Here is an 18,089-nt window from a genome sequence, read left to right on the forward strand (position 1 = left end):
TGATGTTGAGCATTTTTTCATGTGTCTATGGACCTTCTGTATGTCTTCTTCAGAGAAGTGTTTGTTCAGGTCCTTTGCCCTTTTTTAAATTGGGTTGTTTGTTTTCTTGATGTTGAGTCGTATAAGCTCTTTATATATTTTGGAGATCAGTCCCCTGTCTGTGATATCATTGACAAATATGTTTTCCCATATGGTTGGTTTCATTTTCATCTTGCTGATGTTTTCTTTTGCTGAGCAGAAACTCTTTAGTTTGATGTAATCCCATTTATTTATTTTTTCCTTTATTTCTCTTGCCTTAGGAGATGTATCCATGAAGATAGTGTTACGTGGGATATCTGAAATTTTCCTGCCTATGTTTTCCTCTAGGACTTTTATGGTGTCATGGCTTACATTTAAGTCTTTAATCCATCTTGAGTTTATTCTTGTGTGTGGTGTAAGTTGGTGGTCTAGTTTCATTTTTTTGCATGTCCCAGTCCAATTCTCCCAGCACCATTTGTTAAAGAGGCTCTCCTCACTCCATTTTATGTTCCTTCCCCCTTTATCAAATATTAGTTGACCACAGAGGCCTGGGTTTATTTCTGGACTCTCTATTCTGTTCCACTGATCTATATGTCTATTCTTATGCCAGTACCAGAATGTTTTGATCACAGGGGCTTTGTAGTATTGTTTGATGTCTGATATCATGATTCCTCCTGCTGTGTTCTTCTGTCTCAAGATTGCTTTTGCTATTCGGGGTCTTTTTTGGTTCCATATGAATTTTTGGAGTATTTGTTCTAGGTCAGTGAAATATGTCATTGTTATTTTAATAGGGATTGCATTGAATCTGTAAATTGCTTTGGGTAGTATGTCCATTTTGATGATGTTGATTCTTCCCATCCAAGAACATGGTATTTGCTTCCATTTATTTGTATCTTCCTTAATTTCGTTCTTCAATGTTATGTAATTTTCAGTGTACAGTTCTTTCATCTCTTTGGTTAAGTTTATTCCTAGGTACTTTATTTTTCTTGTTGCTATAGTAAATGGTATTTTCTTTTTTGTCTCTGTCTCCGAAATTTTATTGTTGGTGTACAGAAATGCCTTAGATTTCTGTATATTTATTTTGTACCCTGCTATTTTGCCAAATTCACTTATTATATCGAGTAGTCTTTTAGTGGAGTTTATAGGGTTTTCTAGGTATACTATCATGTCATCTGCAAATGATAGTTTTAATTCTTCTTTCCCAATTTGGATGCCTTTTATTTCTTTTTCTTGTCTGAATGCTGTGGCTAGGACTTCCAACACTATGTTGAATAGAAGAAGAGAGAGTGGACAGCCTTGTCTAGTTCCTGATTTCAGGGGGAATGCTTTCAGTTTTTGTCCGTTGAGTATGATGTTGGCTTCAGGCTTCCCATATATAGCCTTAATTATGTTAAGGTATGCTCCCTCTATTCCCATTTTGCTGAGTGTTTTCATCATAAACGGGTGTTGTACTTTATTAAATGCTTTTTCTGCATCTATTGATACGATCATGTGATTTTTGTCTTTCATTTTGTTTAGGTGATATATTATATTTATTGATTTGTGAATGTTAAGCCATCCTTGCATCCCTGGAATGAAGCCCACTTGATCGTGGAGTATGATCTTTTTGATGTATTGCTGGATCCTATTTGCCAATATTTTATTGAGGATTTTAGCAACTATGTTCATCAGTTATATTGGCCTGTAATTTTCTTTCTTTCTTGTGTCTTGACCTGGTTTTGGGATTAGGGTAATACTGGCTTCATAGAAAGAGTTTGGGATTTTTCCCTCTTCTTGAATTTTTTGGAATAGTTTGAGGAGGGTAGGCATTAGTTCTTCCCTAAATGTTTTGTAAAATTTGCCTGTGAAGCCATCCGGTCCAGGGCTTTTGTGTGCAGGGAGATTTTGGATTACTGTTTCAATTTCCTTCTTTGTTATTGGTCTGTTGAGACTTTCTACTTCTTCTTGATTCAGTTTTGGAAGGTTATATGTTTCTAGAAATTTGTCCATTTCTTCTAGGTTGTCAAATTTCTTGCCATACAGTTGTTTGTAGTAATTTCTTACAATTGTTTGTGTTTCTGTGGTATCAGTTGTGATTTCTCCTTTTTTGTTTCTGATTTTGTTTATTTGGGTCTTCTCTCTTTTTTTCTTGATGAACCTAGCTAGAGGCTTGTCGATTTTGTTTATTTTTTCAAAGAACCAGCTCCTAGTTTTGTTGATTTTTTGGATTGTTTGTTTAGTCTCTATGTCATTTAATTCTGCTTTGATCTTGATGATTTCCTTCCTTCTTCTTGCCCTAGGCTTTGTTTGTTGTTGTTGTTCTAGTTCTTGTAGCTTTAGGGTTAGGTTTTTTATTTGATATTCTTCTATCCTTTTCAGATATGCCTGTATTGCTATGAACTTCCCTCTTAGGACTGCTTTTGCTGTGTCCCATAGCTTTTGGGCTGTTGTGTGTTCATTATCATTAGTTTCCAGAAATTCCTTGATTTCTTCTTTGATGTCATTGTTAACCCATTCCTTATTTAATAGCATGTTGTTCATTCTTTATGAGTTTGGGTGTCTTCGATGTTTTTCTCTGAGGTTTTTAGTTTCAAGGCATTGTGGTCTGAAAAGATGCTTGATATGATTTCAATTTTCTTGAATTTGTTGAAGCTTGTTTTGTGTCCTATCATGTGGTCTATCTTTGAAAATGCCCCATGTGCATTTGAAAAGAATGTATATTTTGCTTCTTTGGGGTGAGAAGTTCTATATATATCAGTTAAGTCCATGTGGTTTAGTGTGTTGTTCAATGCCTGTATATCCTTGGCGTTTCTTTGCTTCAATGATCTGTCTATTGTTGATAATGGAGTGTTGAAGTCCCCTACTATGAGTGTGTTGTTGTTAATATCTTTCTTGTTGTCTTCTAGTATTTGTTTTATGTATTTGGGTGCTCCTACGTTGAGTGCACATATGTTTATCAGTGTTATATCTTCTTGATGGATTGTTCCTTTAAGTACTATGAAATGTCCTTCTTTGTCTCTTTTTATTGCCCTTGCTTTGAAATCCGTTTTGTCTGATATGAGGACTGCTACCCCAGCTTTTTTTTCAGGTCCATTTGCTTGGAATATTTTTTTATATCCCTTTACTTTCAGTCTATGTAAATCTTTTATTTTGAGGTGTGTTTCGGTAGACAGCAAATATGTGGGTCCTGTTTTCTTATCCATTTTGTTACCCTATGTCTTTTAATTGAAGCATTTAATCCACTTACATTTAAGGTTATTATTGACATATATTTATTCATTTCCCTTTGTACCTGTGTTCCTCTCCTCTTTTTTTCTTCTTTTTCTTAAAACATTCCCTTTAGGATCTCTTGCAATGCTCGTTTGGTGGAGATGTATTCTTTCAGTCTTCCTTTGTCTGGGAAACTCTTTACTTCACCTTCCAATTCAAATGAGAGCCTTGCTGGGTAGAGTATTCTTGGTTGTAGGCCTTTGTTTTTCATTGCTTGAAATATTTTTGACCATTCCCTTCTGGCTTGTAGTGTTTCTGTTGAGAAATCGGTCGATAGCCTTATTGGAGCTCCCTTGTAAGCTATTTGCTGTTTTTCTCTTGCTGCTTTTAGGATTCTCTCTTTTTCTTGGAATGTTGCCATTTTAACTATGATGTGCCTTGGAGTGGGTTTTTGGGGGTTCCTCTTTATTGGAACTCTCAGTGCTTCCTGGACTTGCATAACTTTTTCTCTCATCAGGTTTGGAAAATTTTCTGTCACTATTTCTCCTATCAGTTTATCTATTCCTTGTTCTTCTGATCCCTCTTTGATTCCAATTACTCTTATATTGTTCTTCCTTATGTTATCCTGTAATTCCCTTACCTCTTCTTCATACTTATTCAATCTTTTTTCATTTTTCTGTATCGTCTGAGAATTTTTTTCTATGTTATCTTCTAACTCACTAATCCGATCCTCTGCTTTGTTTAGTCTGCTTTTGACTGATTCTACTGTGTTTTTCAGTTCAGAGATTGCATTCTTCATTTCTTCCTGGTTCTTGTTGATAGTTTCTATGTCTATTTTTTTTTTTTTTTTTTTTTTTTTTATGTTCGTGTGGTTCTCTGCAAGTTCCCTATAATTTTCTTGGAGCTGCTGGTAACTTCCTTGGAGGTTGTCATAGTTGTTTTTAAGGTTGTCGAGTATATTGAGTTTCTTCACGACCAATGTTTTGAATTCCATTTCTGACATTTGGGCTATGTCTATTCCATCTACCTCTCTTTCTGGGATTCCTCTTTTCTTTTCATTGAGAGGTTATTTCTGTGTCTTACCATGTTGGATTCTTCTTGTTTGTTTTTGTTATTTGGATTTGTCTGCTTTGCCTTCCCACCTTTGTGGTATGAGATTCTTTATAGAAGATCTGGGGGTTTCAGTGATGCAGTCTCTTTGATCTCCTGAGACTGATGTTCTTGGGGTACCCTTTATGTGTTTGTTTATGCTGTCTGGTTGTATTTTAGATGCTCTTTGTTAGGATCTTCCCTCTGGCTAGTTGATTGAGGGTCACTGTATTTACTTTATCTTGAATTCTTTTGTGGAGATGTCAGTTCAGCCTTTGTGTGTTGTCTTGTTTTTCTGTATCCACAGCTGGTCTAATGAGGTTGGTCAGAGGTTCCTGTTCCTTGCAGCAGTGGGCCCCCGCACTGTGCGTTCCTTCGGCGTCTGTTGGAGCTAGCCAAGTTGCCCTTGCATGCACGCCTGTGAGCGCTTAAGGTGGCCCGAGAGCTTGCCTCAGGCCTGCCACGCGGAGCTCTGGGAAAGCCGGGGAGTTGCTTTTGGGCTCGCGTGCCGGTGCACGCCCAAGGCGGCCATCTCCTCATTTGTTAATGACAGTGATGATGGTTCTTAATACCACTGTTGACCGCTGTTCACTTTACATGGTAGAAATATTATTCTGTTATATTTTATTAAATATTTTAGTACACTGTTGGATTTAGAAAATTTTTTTCCTCGTTTTCCTCTTCTAAACCTAGGTGTGTCTTATGACCAGGTGCATTTTATAGTGTGAGAAATATGGTACTTTAGTTCTTGATGATACCTGGGGATTGGAGCAGTGGTTTTCACACTTTTTAAAGTAGCAGGACCTTATCCCTTGCTGGTATGGCTCAGTGGATTGAGCACTGGCCTGCGAACCAAGGGGTCACCATTTGACTCCTGGTCAGGGCACACTCCTGGGTTGCAGGCCAGGTCCATAGTTGGGAGTGTGTGAGAGGCAACCACACACACATTGATGTTTCACTCCTTCTCTTTCTCCCTCAATTCCCATCCCTTCCCTCTAAAAATAAATAATAAAATCTTCATTCAAATGAAATTTTAAACTTTGGCTAACAGGTAGATAAGGATATATAGATGACAGATAGAAAAGAGTGACCTTGGATAAGACATACTCCTGTACCTTGATCTCCTCTGTACCATAAGGGTAGAGCTTAATCTGAACCACTCAGCTATTGACACTTTGGGCTGGATAATTCTTTGTTGTGGGGACTAAGCTGTGCCTTGTAAGACGTTCAGTGGCATCCCTGGCCTCTAGCTACTAGATGCCATTAGGATCCCTCCTGCTCCCACCCAAGGTGTAACAACCAAAACTGTCTACAGATATTGCCAAATGTCCTCAGGGCTCCAAAACCATCCCAAGTTGAGAAACAACGGGCTAAATGGTCGCTTTTTATGTTCTAAGTGGTTTGTCCTAGGAGGTTCATCATAAGTTCTCAGTTAATGGTAGCTGTTCTTATTGTTATATGATTCCCTTTATTAGTCCTAGCTTGGCTATTCCTCATCTAACACTGTGACTGGTATTTTTAACGTCCAATTTGGTAGCATAGCTCATCTTAGGAAGCAAAATGGTCTGTTTTACTTTCTTATTAGCAGTCTCCAGAGAAGTCTAGCCATCAGTAATCAAGTGGTTGCCATGCTGGAGATGGGAACATGGTCACTTTGTACCATTCTCCCTCCTGCTGTATGTTCTTCAATTTGGCCTTTCCTGTCCTCACTAACATTTTCCCCTGGTGTGCTCTTCTCTCTTGCTAAAGTTAACTAAACACACTACAAAATGGGTTTTTTTTTTCTGCTCACTCTTTTTCTTTCTTTACTAACTAGAAGAAACAGGATTCAACCTCCAGAACAACTTCCTATATTACTTTAGGTTGCTTCTATTGAAAGACCATTAAAATAAGCTTTTAGGTTTACAATGAGAAGGGACACTTGCCATTTTTATATTAATATTTATATTCTTTCTTAAGATAAAAGAAAATACCAAAAGAGTATTTAGGGGAAGAATTCAACTGCAAGAATATACAAATCTACAATAAGACTATTATAGTCTGTCATACATTAGTTACCAAAAATAAGCTGGTCTTATGGGATGAATGAGAAATATACATTTCTGTATTTTCTTGACCTAGGAGAAAAATAATTCCATAAATGAGAAAACTAAATTAAGTATACTAATCTTAATGCCATAAAATGAGCATCCCATTATTTTGGAATTTGTGCTTTTTTAATGAAAATTAGCAATGATCACTCATCATACAGTCCTAGTTAAGATTAGTCCATGATCAGAATCTAGCTGTTTTGTTAATTTGCTATAGATATTGTGAGTTTTTGTGTGAGGTGCTATTATATAAACATTTGGCAACACTTCTCTTTAGTCCCCAACATAGGGCCTAACACCTAGTAGGTGCCTAAGAAACTTCTGTTGAACTGTGTTAGCAGAATTGATCCTGGTGATCTGTGAAATTTTGCTCATTGAGTTAAAAGGCCACTCAGTTTTTAAAAATGGGAGTAACTAGGTGCATCCATTATATAGCATACCATATTCAAGTTACTTGAATCATTTATGTATAAATTTTTATTAAGCTCCTACTATGTTGTCAGGCACACAATAAGAGATGGTTCACTAAACAGACATAGTCTGTGTAGTCATAGAGTTGACATTCTAGTAGGGAAGACAGACAAACAACAACAAAACCACAAAGAAGTAACTTAAAATGTTAAGAATTGCTATAAAGAATACAAAGAAATATTTGAACTGAGAACTTACATGTATCAGAAAAGCTATTCACCTCTACAGGAGATAAACTTCTCAAAACAATAGCTTAAATATGTTTCTGTCACAGGAAAGAATTTGGGAGGTATAGTGTTTCTTTGATGTTGTTACTGGACTAAAGGGGTATATTTGCCTGCACACATCAAAGCCCAATAAGACAGGAAAAGGACTTGCAGCAAAGAAAGTAAGGGTTTATTTTTAGATAGTCGCCCATGCCCAGAGTCATAGGTGAGCTAATGCTCAGAGACCTGGCTCCTGGGTGGTTTCCAGGGGATGGATTATATAGGGGAAAATCATTAGTCATGGTGACAGAGGGAGTTAGGGTCCTGACCTCTACTGAGTGGTCAGCACTAGGATAGGGGTAGTTGATTAGTGTAGCTCATCCTGACATCAGCCATGGCATCACTTTGTCTGGTTTTGCTGCTTTTCTGGGCCTGGAGCTGAAACATAACTGAGGCCTAGATGGTATCTCTAGTTTGACCACAACTCTGTCTCTGTGGTCAGCAGACCTGAGATTATTTGATGCTGATCAGAACCTCAATGTCATGAGGGCTTAATGCTTAAGGGAGTGGGCATGCAAGGGAGAAGGAGGTAGGTGAGTCAGTGTGCTGGACGAGGCCAGTTTGAATCAAAAGGAAAGAAAGGAGAAAAGAAATGAAGCTTCTGCACAGTTACAATGTCATCAGGACAGAAGCACCTTCTAGATTCCCACTTCTCCAGGTTCTCTGGATTTAGAATGGGGCTTCCATCCTTAAAGTCAGTTCTTGATCCAAGAGACCTGCTGCCTTTTCTGTAAGGAAAGAGGAAGAAGGAGCTAGGGGAGGCAAAAGGGACTATTTCCCAGCTAAGTCTGTTCTTTTGAAGAACAATCTTGGAAGCCCCACCCAACAACTGTCCTTTTACATTGCCAGTTACAAAGAAGCTGGGAATGCTGTCTTTGAGCTGGACACATGACCCACACTGAATAAAATGAGAGTTTTGTTAGTAAAACAGAATGAGAGAATGGATGTCAGTCACTTCTCAGAATTTTATGGAATTTTCTAAAAATACCAAAGTTTTAAAAAATGACCTTCCTTCCTTCCTTCCTTCCTTCCTTCCTTCCTTCCTTCCTTCCTTGAGAACACTTCAAAGATCCCTGTTGTCATGTAGGGCAGTCTAGTGGGGTAAGACAGAAAAGATATAACATAAAAATAAATAGATTATATAGGTCACATTTTACATAAGATTGAGAAAACATCACTGGAACTATTGTTATGGGCTTTTATTTTTATTGTGTTCCGTTTCTTCACCAGTTGCCTTACTGAGCTCTCACATCAGTGGTGTGAGGCAGACTTCATTTCCCCCACTGAACAGGTGAGAAAACAGCAGAGGCTTGTCGAGTTTGGGTAAGCAAGTTCATACTCTTGCTCAGGTATCACCGCCTCCAGGAATGCTTCTTGTTCAAGTGTCTGCTTCACCCATGAAACAATGAGATCCCCATGGGCAAGGACTGATTGTACCGAGTTTGATATTCCCACCCCCTGACCCAGGACGTGGCATTTAGTCAGTACACAATAAATGTCCAGTGGTTGAACAGAACTGGCTGGAGCTCACATTCCTAGTATTTCAGTGTCAGAGCCAAGATTTGAATTCACCAAGGCCTATTGGACTTCAAGCCTTTGGTAGCGTGAACATTTGTTCCCAATTCATCTATTTTGTACATCCAGATTTGATTTTATTTTTCGCGTTGCCCTGGAATGTTAATAAAATACCACTGTACACCTAGATTTTAGATACTTGTGTTTTCTAAAGCAGATTCAGTTCTCTTTTTTGCTTGATTTGTTTACTTCAAGGTAAAACAATACAGACACTCTAAGGCAAACCATTCTACATGAAGGGCATTCCTATGGTGCCAATGCATTTTCTCCCATTCCCTTTAATGAGCCTGATTCCAGTTATCTGGGCCCTGTGGCCCTGGGTGGAGACATGAGCTCTGCTTTCTCCTGAACAGTTCATGATCAAGTCACTTGATGACTTGCCATCCTAGGCTATAAAGACATTAATTATTTAAATTAAGTGGGTGTTAAGAGAATCTGAAGAGGGTTTTGCTTTGCCTAGAGACACCAGAGAATCTGAGAATATTAGAGCCAGAATGGCCCTTAGTCATCCCTCGTATAGCCTCTTCATTTCCCAGGAAGAGGAGGTGGGGATCCAGAGCAGCAATGGCACTTGGCCAAAGCAAGCTGATAGCAGCCCTGCCACTGACTCCCGCTCCAGAGTCCTTCCTGCTCTATCATGCTGCCACTTATGCAGCACATAAAAGGGATTCTTACCGAGTATGAGGAATTGTGAATGGACTCTTACTCAAGAGTGAAGAGGTAAATCATTATAATTTAACCATGTATTTCAAATAATAAGTCAAGTACAGTTGACCTCAACCTGGTTTGAATTAGAAACATCTGCTATGGAAAGGTTATATCTTTTTACTACAGTTTTCCTAACTCTGTGTTACCTGCCACCGCTGCAGAATGCATGAAGAGGCAAGTATATGTTTTCTGATTCCTGAGAAAACATTAAGATTCTAATAAGGCAGCAGCATGATGTAGCCAAGAGAGCATAGGCTTTGGACTCAGGTGACCCGGCTTTCACTCATGGCTTCACCACTTACTAGCTTTGTGAGCCTTTGCTAAGAACCTTCTGGGAGCTGTTGGAGAATTTGGAGGTTCATACACTTGACGGCTAGGAGGAGGGTTGGTGTGGAGGTAAGTGACGACTTGATCTGGTTCTCTAGAATGTGACTGAAATCCACTAGGTCTCTGTGGCTGCATTTAGACAGTGATTATAATAATTTGCATCCATGTTGATGACACAGCCCTTGGATAAATGTGCTTCTGGTTAGCATTAGATACGAACATTTTCCTTTGCTTTCATAATGTTTTACTACCATTCAAGGAGCCACTTTAATTTTTTTTCTGGAATAGAACTTGCTCTAAATGAAAGGATATATACACACGTGTGTGCATCTGTGCATTTGCACACACAGCCACTCCATAATTAAGTATAGCAGGTCCTTGAATAACGTTTTGATATAACATTGATTTTAAAAAATCAGTTCCTAGCAAACGTCACTATCTGTCTGGTTTGCACATTCTCCCCACATCTGCGTGGACTTTCTCTGGGTCCTTCAGTGTCCTTCTGTATCCCAAAGATGTGCAAGATAGGTGAAGTGGCACATCTACATTGTTCCTGTCTGAGAGTGGGGTGTAAGTGGCCCTGAGATGGAAGGGTAGCCTGTGCCCTAAGCTGCCCAGAGAGGTTCTAGCATCCCATGACCCTGAGCTAGAATAAAGGAGTTGGAAAATAAACATCTGAATTGTTTTTATTTATTTTACAAAATATAGGTATAACCCACATTTATTTCAGTGTTTAATATTAGAAGTGTTTTGGGTCTTTATTTATGAATTTGGTGATGTTTTTGTGACCAGAAATTTGCTGTAGGAATATAACCCTTTGTTTCTATCAATTAGCCTCTGGTAAAATTGGTTTCATTATGTGTTGTTTCCCTTAAAGTTGCAGTTCCCAAGAACCTATCAATGATGTTATTTGAGGACTCCACAGATTAGTTCATGACACATGTATTATGCATTTTATGAAATCATAATGAAAACCAGGCGAAATAGGGGTAGGGAAAAATATGCAGAATGAATGAAAAGGAAGAGGATTGTGATGATGATGGCTGTCATTTGTCTAGTGTTCACCACGGGCCAGCCACTGGTAGGTGCTATACAGTATATGCATTTCTTACCAGATCCTCACAGCCGGCCTATAGGATTTGTACTATCATCACTGGCCTCTTACAGTAAAGAAACGGAGGCCCAGTAAGATTGAGCAACTGTCTGAGGATCACACTGCTAGCAATTACTAGTGCTTGGACTTAAACTCAGTTGTGACCAGCTCCAGGGCTCAAAGTCTTAGCAATCTTTTATGTGCATTAAAAAAGACAATATAGTGACTGCTAATGGGTTAAAGCCTTCCTTTTGGTGCGACAAGAGTATTTGAGAATTAGAATGGTGATAGTTGCCCAGTTCTGTGAAATGATACAAAAAAATTAATTGAATTGCATATTTTAAATGGATGAACTTTATGGAATGTATATTATACCTCAAAGGTGTTATTATAAAAAGGCAGGGTACCTTGGTGGTTTATGCTAATTAGGAACTTACTATATGTTGTGCACTATGCTAAGCATTTTATAGACATTATTTTATTTAGTCTTAAACAGCCCTGTGAAGTAAGTGTGCCATAATCCCCATTTTACAGATGAGGGAATTGAGGTGCAAAGAGACTAAGACATATGTCTGAGATCATGCACCTAATAAGCATTGGAACCAGGACTGCATTCCATGTCTATTTGGTTCTAAAGCTTGTGCTTTTTTTGTCTCCTGAAAGCATGGTAGACATTGGTTTTCTTTTCAGTATCAAAGAAATATAGTCCCAATTTTTATTGGTCTCAGAATTTATTATCCTTTCTACTGCTAAATGGTCATGGAATGAAACTTGGCAATGTTTCTGCCACATCACAGCTCACTTGTATTATTGTCTGTGTAAAAGAAGCTCGGGGGTGCGGTTGTTCATCCAACAATTTAGTGATTAAATTTTATGTCAGGTATAAATTAGAGATTGAAAAAATGCTTCATGTCTAAGGAATTTAGAATGGGGAAAATGTATTCACTATTTGTTATGCTCATTTTTGGCAGTGCCGATGCATTTTATTTTAAATGCACTGTTCATTTTTGGGAGCTGTTTTGTTTCTCTTATGTAAACTTTTTCCATTTATAACAGCTTGTGTTTTTTTCTTCTTCTAGAAATAGATAGCATTCATAAACTGAAAGTTTCATTGGGGAAATTTTCTGTGGCACTGCGACAGAACTGTCTTGGCAGAAATACTGGAATCCTATAAAATAGAGTTAATATTGATATACTTTAATCAAAAATTTCTCTGTAGAAGCAGTAAAGTCGCTCATTGTTAGGCAGCCTTGGTTCTATCCTTATCCTGCCTACTAAAACCATCTTCCATCTTTGGAGTGACGTCATAACCATATATCTCCAAATTTCTTTCCCTAGTACTAAAAGAGAACTCTTTAAAAAAAACTATTGAGGAAGAATTGACAAATATAATTGTATATTTATAAAATGTGTAATGTAATGATTAGGTACACATATACACTGTAGAATGATTACCAAGATCAAGATAATTAATAACATTCATCTTCTCACGTAATTAACATAGGTAATGTTTTTGCGTGGTGAGAATGCTAAAGATCTACTCTTTTTTATTTTTTTAAAAATTTTATTATTTACTTATAGAGAGAGGGGAAGGGGTGGAGAAAGAGAAGGAGAGAAACGTCAGTGTGGGAGAGATACATTGATTGGTTGCTTCTCACACAACCCCAAGTGGAGACCCAACCTGCAACCCAGGCCTGTGCCCTGACTGGGAATCAAACTGGCAACCTTTCAGTTTGCAGGCCAGTGTTCAATCCACTGAGCCACACCAGCCAGGGCTAAAGATCTACTCTTATCAACTTTCATTTATACAATACTGTATTATTAACCATAGGCACCATACTGTATATTAGATCCTCAGAACTTTTAAAAATATATTTATTTATTTATTTATTTATTTATTTATTTATTTATTTATAAAGAGACGGGAAGTGGGGGGAGAAAGAGAGGGAGAGAAACAGCAATATGCAAGAGATACATTGATTGGTTGCCTCTCTCATGCCCCCAACCAGGGACCGGCCTGCAACCCAGGCATGTGCCCTCACTGGGAATCCTGACTGGGAATCGAATCGATGACCTTTCTGTTTATGGGATGACATCCAATCCACTGAGCCACACCAGTCAGGGCAGAGCTTATTCTTCTTATACCTTTAACTTGGTATCCTTTCACCTACATCACTCCATTTTCCTCCCCTATTAGCCTTTGGCAAACACCACTCTACTCTTTGTTTCTATGAAATTGGCTTTTTAAAAAAAGAGGACTCTTGAGGGTTTCAATGGTACTGAGAATCCTCCAGCATTGCCTCCTTGGGATGGTACAATTATTCCCAGTCCTCTCTGATACCTAATAACATGATCACAGGGTTCATTTGGTGCATAAGTCTCCAGAGCAAACCTTTGTCAGACTAGCTGTGATTGCATGCTTTGGCAGCAGGCCCCTTCTCATGCTCACCTGACTATATCCTGCACACCCCTGCTCTGCACCTTTGCTCAGGCTCTCCCCACTAGCTAGGGTGTGGTTATTCTCTTTCCCGACTCTGCCTCTGCCTTTTGCGAGTCAACAGTGATCTGGAGGCATCAAAATGCTGCTGTTGCTGTTTTAAGCGAGTGTAGCGGTTTAATTAGGTATTCACAAAACTGCTGGGATGCATGGAAGTGGGGTCTCTGGTCTGGGTCTCCAGGAATGACACCCACAACACCAGCACTGAACTGGCCCACCAAAGGTAACCACTGCTGTTTTCACATCCAGGGAGATGGGTAATCAGGAAGCTACCGCTGGAGCAATGGCTTTCAGGACATACAGCAAGGGCTGCAGGCCAGGGGAGGTGGCCACCAGGCAATTGTCTCTCAACACCCACACAGCCAATGACTGGACACTGGAACACTGCTTGTCAGGAGTAAAAAACAAAACCGATGAAGATGTAGGAAGATGATCTTTGCCTTACTCTAGTCTTCTAAATACACGAGTATATAAACATGAATAAAATGAATATACATGTAAACCTATACTCCAAATATAAATACAAAATATATAACTATGAGGCTAACTTGCACAAATTATAAGCATCTTGACCTACAAAATGCATTTTATTATCTATGCCCCACATCGTACTCCTAGAATAGAATTTTGCCCAAATGCTCAATAAATGTTTACTGAATTAATTGCAAATAGATGTGTTATTGGAAAATACCTTCCCATCTTTGGGCTTTAGTGTTCTCCTTTGAGAAGTGATGGGCTTGCACACCCTGATCTCTAAATTCTTTCCAGCTTATATACCTGAAGCTTCCTTGGGTTGAGTTGCAAGGGCAACCACAAGAAGAATTACCGTTATAGTTAGTTTGCTGTATGCCTGGTTCTAGTCTAAGCACTTAAAGCGCATTGTTTCCTTTGAGCCTCTCAGCAGCCCCATGAGGAAGTTATGGTCCTAGTCCATTCCTACCTCACATGTGAGGAAATGGGTGCTCAGAAATCAGAAGTCACTGATCCATGGTCATACCAGTAGTGAATGGCTAAGCTCAAATGCCAAAATATGTCTTCCTGACTCCAAAGCCTTCCTTCTCTCAGAGAAAATGACATCATAGGCATAATTTTTGTCTTCTTTTCCTCATTCCCAACTTCTCATGTATTCTTTTTTTTTTCATTTTCATTATCATCCAAAAGCACAGCAGGTCCTCCGGCCTATATCTTAAGATTCTTACCCCTTTTCTTGGAATTGAAGTAAAGAATATTTTTCTTGGTATTGAATACATGTGACATGTGTTGAAAGCTGAGAGTCATTCTTGTTGCTGGGTTGGTTGTTAATAAACACTAATGAACTGGTTCCATCTCCCTGAACAGCGACAGATATCATAGGACATGGTTTTGAAAGCTATCAAGAAATTAAAAACTAGAGAATACCATATTGAACAGTCTCTTCTTTGCATTGATTATCTAATGTTGTTCTTTTTATAAAACCCACTTATTTTTGTAATAAAATATTCTTTTAAAATATTCAATATCATTTTATGCTTAAAATCCATGTTTATATACATAGAATGAGGTCTGGAAATACATACTAAAGATATGAACTATATTTATATGTAGGTAGTACAGTTATGATTTTTTGTTGATTCTATTTTCTTATGTGCATTGTCTGATTCTTTTCTATCATGAGTTTGTCTGACTTTTGTAAGAACAGGAGAATGGTAAAGCAAAATGTTGACCATGCTTTGAATGGGCATGTTCTTAAAGCTGAATCCATCACATCCCTTTCCTCTGTGCCTCTGACCCTAAGCCAGTGAGATACAACACATTTTTAAAGTATATTTTATTAATTATGTTGTTACACTAGTTTCAGTTTTTTCCCCTTTTCTCCCCTCTGCCCAGTACTCTGCTTCCCTCCAGCAATCCTACCCCTCTCAGTTCATGCCCATGGGTCGTGAATATAAGTTCTTTGGCTTCATCCTTTCCTATATTATTCTTAACTTCCCCTTGCCTATTTTTTATCAACAAATTATGCTTCTTAATCCCTGCACCATTTCTCCATTTCTCTCTCTTCCCCCTCCCAGCTGATAACCCTCCAAATGATCCCCATACCTATGATTCTGTTCCTATTCTGGTTTGTTTAGCTGGGTTTTGTTTTTATTTTTTAGATTCAGTTGCTGATAATTGTGAGTTTGTTGTCAGTGAGATACAACACTCTTGTATGTCACCTACCCACAGAAACCTGACTAGAGCATTGACCAATCTGTTCATAGTTTAGAACTTCCAGTGACCAGGACTCTCTAGGTTTGTGACTTTTGACCTTCAGAATGAATTTTCATATGTAGTTTTATGTACCTTATTAGATGTGAAAACAACAAAACTGTTCCTTACTCAGATCTATAACTTACAAGGGACTTGAGAAGATACTTTAAAATTTTTTTAAATTTATTTATTGTTTTTGTATTACAGTTATTGAGAAGGTACTTTTTTAAATGTCAAGCTCAAAGAGTATTGCATAGTGGGGAAAATTATTATTTTTGAATTTATTGGTTCCAGAGAGAGAGGAAGGAAGGGGGAAGTGAGGGGGGGGTTCGACATTGATGTGAGAGAAGTATTGATTGGTTGCCTCCATTAACCACTTTGACCAGGTTCCAAACTCACAATCTAGCTGTGTACCCTGATCAGGAATTGAACACATGACCTTTCAGTTTACAGGATGATGCTCCAACCAACTGAGCAACACTGGTCAGGTTGGAAATTAGATTATTTAAAAATCAGATGATGTATTACAGGATGGTACACTTGAAACCTGTATAATTTTATTAACCAATGTAACTCCAATAAATATAACAAAAATAAAAAAATAAAAATTATCACTAACATTTGTACAGTATTTTAGAGTTTACACAGCCTATTCACTTTTATCATCTCATATGGTCTATACAGTCTTCTAGATTATTAGGGCAGGGATTGTTACTTAATTTTATAGATGAGAATACTGAAGCCCAGAGTGTCCAGCTAGGAAGAGGCACAGCCAAGACTTACAGAATCCACATTCCTTGATGCTTACCACTTCAACACAGCATTTCCATTAATTAAATAATATGATACTAGGTATTCAATAAAATGATAGCTACTGCTGCTGCCCCCTCTGCTTCTCCACTTCCTTCTCATCACTGTTCCCCTCCTCCTTATTCTCCCTTCTTCTCCTACTCAGGTGTCCTTATGGAAGTTCATATTTTGAGAGCCTTAGTATTTGTTTATGAATGTAGTGGAGTCCCCAGAAGAGGAGGGGTGGCATCAAAGGGATAAAATCATCCCTGTTGCATCTCCTTCCCTCTCTTTTCTCTCCTCCTCCTTTCCTCCATCTTTCATTCTTCAGTTAGTTCTATAAATATATTTTTGGACAATCTTTTATTGCCTTAACACATGTGGTTTTCAAGTAGAAAATACAAATGATGTTTTTAAAATAAGACAATGGATTCTTTAAACATTTTAATATATTTTAAAGGGCTGAAGAGTAAACATCTTTCTCCTTGTAAAAAAGCAAAGCACACTTTCTCTCCACCCCTCTCCCACCCCTAACTCATTCCCACCTGACTTGTGAACTTCTTTTATTAAGTACACAGTGTCTACACACACACACACACACACAGACACACACACACACACTCACGCCTGGCTCTTCTGGTAGTGGTACAAGCACCACAGCACTGTGGCCAGAGCAGGCTGCTCCTTATATGCTGAAGCCAGGGCAGCAGCCACAGCAAAACAGCACAGTGGTCATGATTGCAGCTGCTGAATGTGCATGAGAAATTACCAAAATGCCTTATTTTCAGGAGATGCTGCCTAAACCTATGAGTAGAGCCAGACAACAGGTTAAGCAGGACAGGAGGTCAGGTTGGGTTTGTTTAAAGGCAATCCCTTTAACTTTCAAACATTAGATAAAAGGTTATGGCTCAAAAGGGGTGGGTGTGCAAATACTGTCCCCGCCAGAGGTGGGATACAATTAATTCAAGAACATTCAATTCTGATTTCAAAGGGCCACCTTTCCTTCTGCCCTTTTCCTATCATCTCAGAAGTAGCTTTGGATTTCTCAGCGTGGAATGAATCGAGGTTTGTTTTCAGTAAAGATCACAGGAAGTTGGCTGGTGTTTCCCCCTCTCTAGAGAAAATAAACCCTTAGTTTCTCAAGGCAGTGTCCATATGAAGGCACCAGAGGTGACTGACACACACAGAATCACTGGGCAAGGTCTTCTTTTGTAGAGAAGAACTTCCCTGCTCCCAAATCGAGCTACCCGAGTTCCAAAATGCAGGCCTTCACAAACACACACAGAAGATTGCTCCCAGCACCCCCACACACCTGGGTGGTTACCTCTTCCAAGTCAGTTTCTCCTTTATGGCCACAACAAAGTTTTTCTCAAGTTTATTGATGTTTGGTTTGATCAACTCCAAAGAAGGTGGGCTGGGAGACAGATCCCAACATTAGGCCAGGAGAACCTAGGCCCAGAGTGCCCATGGGTTTGTTCCAATGGAGCTTTCTCTCCCACAGAAGGTCAACAGTCAGTCTGATGACCCAAGAATGACCCTCATCCGGCACAGCTGCCGCTCCTTAGAATTTGGGCTTCTAAGGGTCTTAAGACACTAGAAAAAGTTAATATCCTGAATAAGCTTCCTTCCATGATAATTTGGCAGGCTTTCTCCATGAGGGATGGAGGTGAGGAGGGAAGGTAAAGTGCAAAGCCAGGAGTGACTCCCCTACTCACCTGCCTCTCCCAACACCAACTCCCAGAACTTAAAGG

At 38.8% G+C, this 18,089-nt stretch overlaps 1 protein-coding gene across 5 annotated transcripts in view; it reads left to right on the top strand.

The window, feature by feature from the left end:
• Positions 1–18,089, top strand: part of FGF13 (fibroblast growth factor 13) — a 554,123-nt gene that overhangs the window by 92,090 nt on the left and 443,944 nt on the right. The gene's annotated exons all lie outside the window — the stretch shown is intronic.

Source organism: Furipterus horrens, unplaced genomic scaffold, assembly GCF_987537825.1.
Source record: "Furipterus horrens unplaced genomic scaffold, mFurHor1.1.pri manual_scaffold_17, whole genome shotgun sequence".
Classification (NCBI taxonomy): Eukaryota; Metazoa; Chordata; class Mammalia; order Chiroptera; family Furipteridae; genus Furipterus; species Furipterus horrens.